General features: G+C 41.8%; 1 long non-coding RNA gene across 1 annotated transcript; it reads right to left on the minus strand.

The window, feature by feature from the left end:
• Positions 1-580: 580 nt before the first annotated feature.
• On the minus strand, positions 581-5,754 carry LOC125787829 (uncharacterized). The gene is made up of 2 exons (XR_007429569.1): positions 5,412-5,754; positions 581-1,087 (listed from the first exon to the last, which is right to left on the minus strand). It is a non-coding gene; the product is annotated as an uncharacterized LOC125787829 (long non-coding RNA).
• Between the last annotated feature and the right edge of the window lie 622 nt (positions 5,755-6,376).

Consider the following 6,376-nt stretch of genomic DNA (forward strand, 5'->3'; position numbering starts at 1 on the left):
CTACAGACCGTATTAACCAATATGCAGGGTCTGATTCCCTGTGTTGCAGCTCCCTCTAGTGGAGTTACAGAGTCTGTTCACAGACGCTCTCCATCCAACCTGACTGATCTTCAGCTGTTTTATAAAGAAGAATTGAGTAAAAAATCTCATCTTAAAATGTTTCAGTTTATTTATATGTAACTTTTCCCTCTCTGAGATGGTTTCATCAAGAGGCATGATGGCCAACAGTACATTTTATTTGTTACAGCACTTCCAGTCAGACAGCTCACTTTGTCATAACAGGACAGCTGAAAAGACCTGTTACTTTTCCCCACCTTTTACACTAAATTAATCTGAGGAGTTGATCTGCCCTGCTGTTTCACTCTCAGCAGCACCCGCTGGACAGAAACTGCAATAGAAGTCAAAAAGAGTGATAGAAGTCAGTCTCCAAACACAAGCAGCTACGAAAAAAAACACCAGAAATAGAAGGTCGATTTGTGTCTTGTCGTGTTTAATAAAGAAAATGCCGTTAAGAGAATTAGGAAAGTCTCAGGTTCAACTCAGAACAGAATGAAAAATAAAAATGCTCCCAGCGCGGATGTTTAATCAAATCAAATCAAATCAAATTTATTTGTATAGCGCTTTTTACAACAGGTGTTGGCACAAAGCAGCTTTACAGAAACATGATTACAGGACAAAGAATCAGGCAAAACATTACACATAGAAAATACAGAATACAGAACCCCCAGTGAGCGCGGAGGCAAGGAAAAACTCCCTCAGAGCTGCAGGAGGAGGAAGAAACCTTGGGAGGACCAAGACTCACATTAAAGGGGGGACCATCCTACCACTGGTCAAACGGCTTTTAAATAAAAATTTAAAAAGTCTTTTATACATCCATATAGGTTTTATGTACTCAGGAGTGTAATAGCGCCACTAATGGCTTGGATGTAATCTGTAGTGGAGAGTAAGATGGTCGATGAGCAGCTGATCTGTGGTGGTGGTGGAGAAGAGCTGACTTCAGAAACTTCCATCAGTCTGGCCGGACAGGAGACGCGAGAGCCTGAGGGTCCAACATCGGTATCGGGTCAGACAGGTGGGCAGTCAGTAACTCGGAGGAAGGCAGAGAGATGGAATTAGTTTTGACTGGATTTATGCAAAACTGAGAATATTAAAACATTATCAGAGTGTGGCAAATGACTCCGGCAGAACTGAATAAAACAGCCTAACTAAAGGCAGAGAGCCAGAAGGTAACATAGACATGGAGGCACCCTGAAACACCAGCATCCACCCACTCCACCGTCCACAAACCTGAGTGACCGTGTGCAGTGGGAGAACAACAGCACCAGCATCTCAGTTTACCACAATTTCCTCTGTCCATGAACCCCTGAATCTGCAGCCTTATCTAAAGGGAAAAACATTAATTACCAAAAGCTAAACTAAACAAGTAAGTTTTCAGTCTAGACTTAAAGATTGAGACTGTGTCTGAGTCCCGAACATATTCGGGGAGATTATTCCAGAGTTGAGGCGCTTTATAAGAGAAAGCTCTTCCTCCTGCAGAGCTCCTCTGAATTTTAGGAACTACTAATAAACCAGCACCCTGAGATCTGAGTAATCGCGGTGGTTCATAACAGGAGATGAGGTCTTGTAAATACTCAGGAGCGAGTCCGTGTAGGGCTTTATACGTTAACAGGAGAATTTTATAGTCTATGCGGAATTTGACTGGAAGCCAGTGCAGTGCTGATAGTACTGGACTAATATGGTCAAATTTTCTCGTTTTAGTAAGGACCCTGGCTGCAGCATTTTGAACTAGCTGAAGTTTATTTAAGTTACTGCCGGAACATCCAGACAGTAGCGCATTACAATAATCTAGCCTTGAGGTAATAAAGGCATGTACTAATTTTTCTGCGTCATGCAGTGATAGGGCATTTCTTAGCTTGGCGATGTTACGGAGGTGTAGAAAAGCTGTTCTAGTAACATTAGATATGTGTTTATCGAATGCTAGATCTGAATCTATAATAACTCCAAGGTTTTTAGCTGCTGAACCAGGGGTGGCTGAGAAGTCAGCCAGATTTAGCATTAAGTCTGATAATTTATTTCTAGCAGCTTTGGGGCCTAATAGGAGAACTTCTGTTTTATCACTATTTAATAGGAGGAAGTTGTGCGACATCCATGATTTTACATCTTCTACACAATCCTCGATTTTCTTTAATCTCACTCTGTCGTCAGGTTTGGCTGATATGAAGAGCTGCGTGTCATCCGCATAACAATGAAAATTCACATTGTGTTTTCTAATAACTTTGCCCAGTGGGAGCATATATAATGTAAATAATAACGGTCCTAATATAGAGCCTTGTGGAATTCCATATCTTACCTTGGTATAACTGGAAGACATATCATTTATCCTCACAAACTGATAGCGATCAGTTAAGTACGATTTAAACCATGCTAAGGCAGTTCCGGCTACACCGACCATGTTCTCTAGTCTTTCTAAAAGGATAGTATGATCTATTGTATCAAAGGCTGCGCTCAGATCCAGAAGTACCAGTAGGGAAACACAGCCTTGGTCGGCGGCTATAAGTAGATCGTTTGTTATTCTAACTAAAGCTGTCTCAGTGCTATGATAAGGCCTAAATCCAGATTGAAATTTTTCATAGATCTGGTTTCTTTGCAGGTAAGAGCAAAGTTGTTGGGCTACAGCTTTTTCTAAAATCTTAGAAATAAACGGTAAGTTTGAAATAGGTCTATAGTTAGACAGTAAACTAGGATCAAGATTTGATTTCTTGATCAGAGGTTTAATTACAGCTGTTTTAAAGGCTTTGGGTACATGGCCCAGGGTGAGCGATGAGTTTACTATCATTAACAGAGGTTTAATTATATCTGGCAGTACCTGTTTTAATAATTTTGTGGGAACAGCATCAAGTGTGCAGGTTGTGCTGTTTGAAGAGGAGATAATTTTCTCTAGTTCTAGCTGTGGAAGTGGGTTAAAGACTTCCAACCTTCCAACTTCAGTAACAGGGTTTTGTTCTAGATCAGCCAGACCAGATGACAGAGAGGATGTAATATTTATCTGTTTAATTTTATCCCGAATGTTTTCAATTTTACTATTGAAGAAGTCCATAAAATCGTTGCTGGTGTAAATGGCTGGAATCTGAGGTTCAGTACCTGCCTGGTTTTTAGTTAATTTGGAAATAACACTAAAGAGAACTCTAGGATTATTTTTATTTATCTCGATCTGTGAGGCCAGATATGCTGAGCGGGCTTTATTAAGTTCTTTTCTATATTTAACAAGACTGTCTTTCCACGCAGAGTGAAACACTTCCAGTTTAGTTGATCGATATTTACGCTCTAAATTTCGTACTAACTGCTTTAAGGTACGAGTTTGATCATTGTACCACGGTGCGAGCTTTTTCTGTCTCTCTATTTTGTGTTTAAGGGGTGCTACAACATCTAAGGTAGAGCGAAAGGTATTTTCTAAACCTTCGGTTAGTTTGTCTAGTTCTACTGGGTCTACAGGAGAGTACATTAGAGTTGATAAGTCTGGAAGCTTATCTGTAAATTGTTGGGCTGTAAAAGGCGTAATTGAACGTTTTACAGAGTAGCTAGGGGATGTACGTATATTATGACTAAGATGTAATTTAAATGAAATAAGGTAATGATCTGAAATTGCGGAGGTTTGAGAACGAATATTCGGGTTATCTTTGCTCACACCCAGGGTCAAAACTAAATCCAGAGTATGATTACAGTAATGAGTAGGTCCTGTTATATTTTGAATAATACCAACTGAGTCTAAAATCGATGTGAATGCCTTTTTTAATGGATCATCCAATTTTTCGAAATGAATGTTGAAGTCTCCAACTATAATCACTTTATCATTACTTACTGCTAAGTCTGTGACAAAATCACTAAATTCTTTTAAAAATTCTAAATAGGGCCCTGGTGGTCTGTAGATGTTAATTAAAGAAAATGCATTCTTTTTTGTAACTGGATTAATTATACTGGTGTAAAGAAGCTCAAAAGAAGTAAAATTTTCATAGTGTTTCTGATTGCTAACTAAGGTACTTTGGAAAAATATGCAGACCCCACCTCCTCTACGGGACAATCTCGGATTGTGTATATAATTATAGCCTGCAGGGGTGGCTTCATTTAATGCTACATATTCGTTTGGCCTAATCCAGGTTTCTGTCAGACACAGAACATCGAATTTCTGATCAGTTATCATTTCATTCACCAGAACTGCTTTTGAATTTAGAGATCTAATATTAAGTAAACCAATCTTTAGGCTTGAAATGTTAGTACTACAGTCTGGATATGATTGTTTAATATAAGTTAAGTTATTTAGATTTACTGTTTTAGTTTTTTGATGTTTTTGTTTGACTCGGGGGACAGACACAGTCTGAATACATTGGTATCTAGGTAACGTCTCTTTGCAGCTCGCAGACGGTCGGTTAAGCCTCTCTGTCTGCGGCCTGGTCCCGGCTCTGGATTGTCAGCAGCTTCTAATACTACTCTGCCGACTAACTAAAAGACTATGAGCTATGCTGCATGAAAGTAAGGCAGCACCCTCCCGCGTGGGGTGGACACCATCCCTACCTAAAAGACCAGGCTTGCCCTCAAAGTGTAGCCAGTTGTCTATAAAGCCCACATGATTTTCTGCACACCACTTGGACATCCAGCGGTTCAGCGAAGAAAGCCTGCTGTAAGCTTCATCACCACGCCTCATTGGGATGGGGCCAGAGCAGATTACCTCCTCGGACAGCGTCTGGGCCTGTTTAATCACCTCTTTAATATTAGCCTTAGTTATTTCAGACTGCCGCAGACGAATATCATTGGCCCCTACATGAATTACTACCCTCGAATATCTCCTATTCCCTAACCTAAGGTTGCCACTAATGTCCGGTGCTCTGGCTCCCGGTAAACAAGTAACTGTTGCCGCTGGTGCCCCTAAAGGAGTAGCTAATTTCACGTGTCGGACGATAGAGTCTCCTATCACCAGAGTACCTTTAACAGGCTCCTCAGTTGGTGCTTCACTGAGCGGGGCAAACCTGTTTGACACGTGAACTGGGGGAGCGTGGTGTTTAGGTGGGCTGGCTGTGGCCTTTGCGGTAGCATTAGCCTTAGCCTTTCGACTATGCCGCCGAGACGTTACCCATTCGCCCCGCTGTGAGGGCTCTAAGGCCGGAGTCGAGGGGGTACTAACTCTCCCTGAGACACCCGGGGCTGCTAACAGTGAATCCTGCTGTCTATCCCTTATTAAACCCCGGACGTGCAGCTCTAACTTATTCACCTTATCCACCAAGGAGCTAACTATCTCACACTTAGTACAAATACCACTATTGTTACCAGTATCGGTGGATAAGGGATCTAAGCTATACATGCCACACTCTAAACAGGTGTAAACCTGAGCAGAAGCCATGGAGAAAAAAAGCACTCACCTTGTTTCAGTTGAAATTAGAAACTTACACAAACAAACTGCAGCAGCAAACAGCTAATCCAGCAAACCTGAGGAAAAAGTCTATAAAAGTAGACTGAGAGTGGATTAATAGGTGTGTAGAGCAAAGAGGAAGCAGACTAAAAGTGGATTAGTAAGTGTGAAGAGAGTAAAAGAGAAGAAAACAGAGAAAAGTGTAGAAGCTGAAGATTAAAGCAAGCTTTCAGCAGCAGAGCAGCACAGCAGCAGACCAGCACAGCAGCAGACCAGAGTAGTAGGGAGCAGAGCAGGGAGCAGAGCAGGGAGCAGAGCAGGGAGCAGAGCAGGGAGCAGAGCAGGGAGCAGAGCAGGGAGCGAGTTTACACAAAAGATTGCTGATTCGCTCATTTAGCTGTCAATCAAAAAGGGATTCAGCCTCAGACAGATCATCCAATCATCATGCAGGAGCTGAGCGTTCACCACTGCCCCATAGACCCCCAGAGACGCTGAGCTTCCGATGGGTGGGACAAAGCCCAGCATATATCCAATGACTCGTCTCGTTTTGCTGCACGCTTTGCTTCGCTATTGAACTCTGTGGACGTTCAGCGTCCACACTGTTTATAGCGGCGCTGTGAAGCAGCGGGAATGAATTAGAGGAAAGTTGCGTCGTTACCAGTGATAAGAAGCTGATTCTGAATTAAAGTTCAGCGCGCTGTAGCGCATATTTTGTCAATTACATATACACACAACAGTATATATTTGATCACTTACTTTTTTTGACATTTTAGAGGAAGCTGAGCTTCCCTTGCAGTCTTAGAGCAATCGCCTCTAGATCACCAAAAATCTGGTTAGAGACAAACTACAAAAGACCTGCATCTGTAATTTGAAAAACCAAAACCTAGACTGTGCTGCGGGACCAGCAGTTAGCTTCACCTGTGTACTCATTAAATGTACTAATATAAACTCCCCTTAATAGTCCTCCATGCTCCA

The sequence above is a fragment of the Astyanax mexicanus genome, chromosome 25 (genome assembly GCF_023375975.1).
Source record: "Astyanax mexicanus isolate ESR-SI-001 chromosome 25, AstMex3_surface, whole genome shotgun sequence".
Lineage (NCBI taxonomy): Eukaryota > Metazoa > Chordata > Actinopteri > Characiformes > Acestrorhamphidae > Astyanax > Astyanax mexicanus.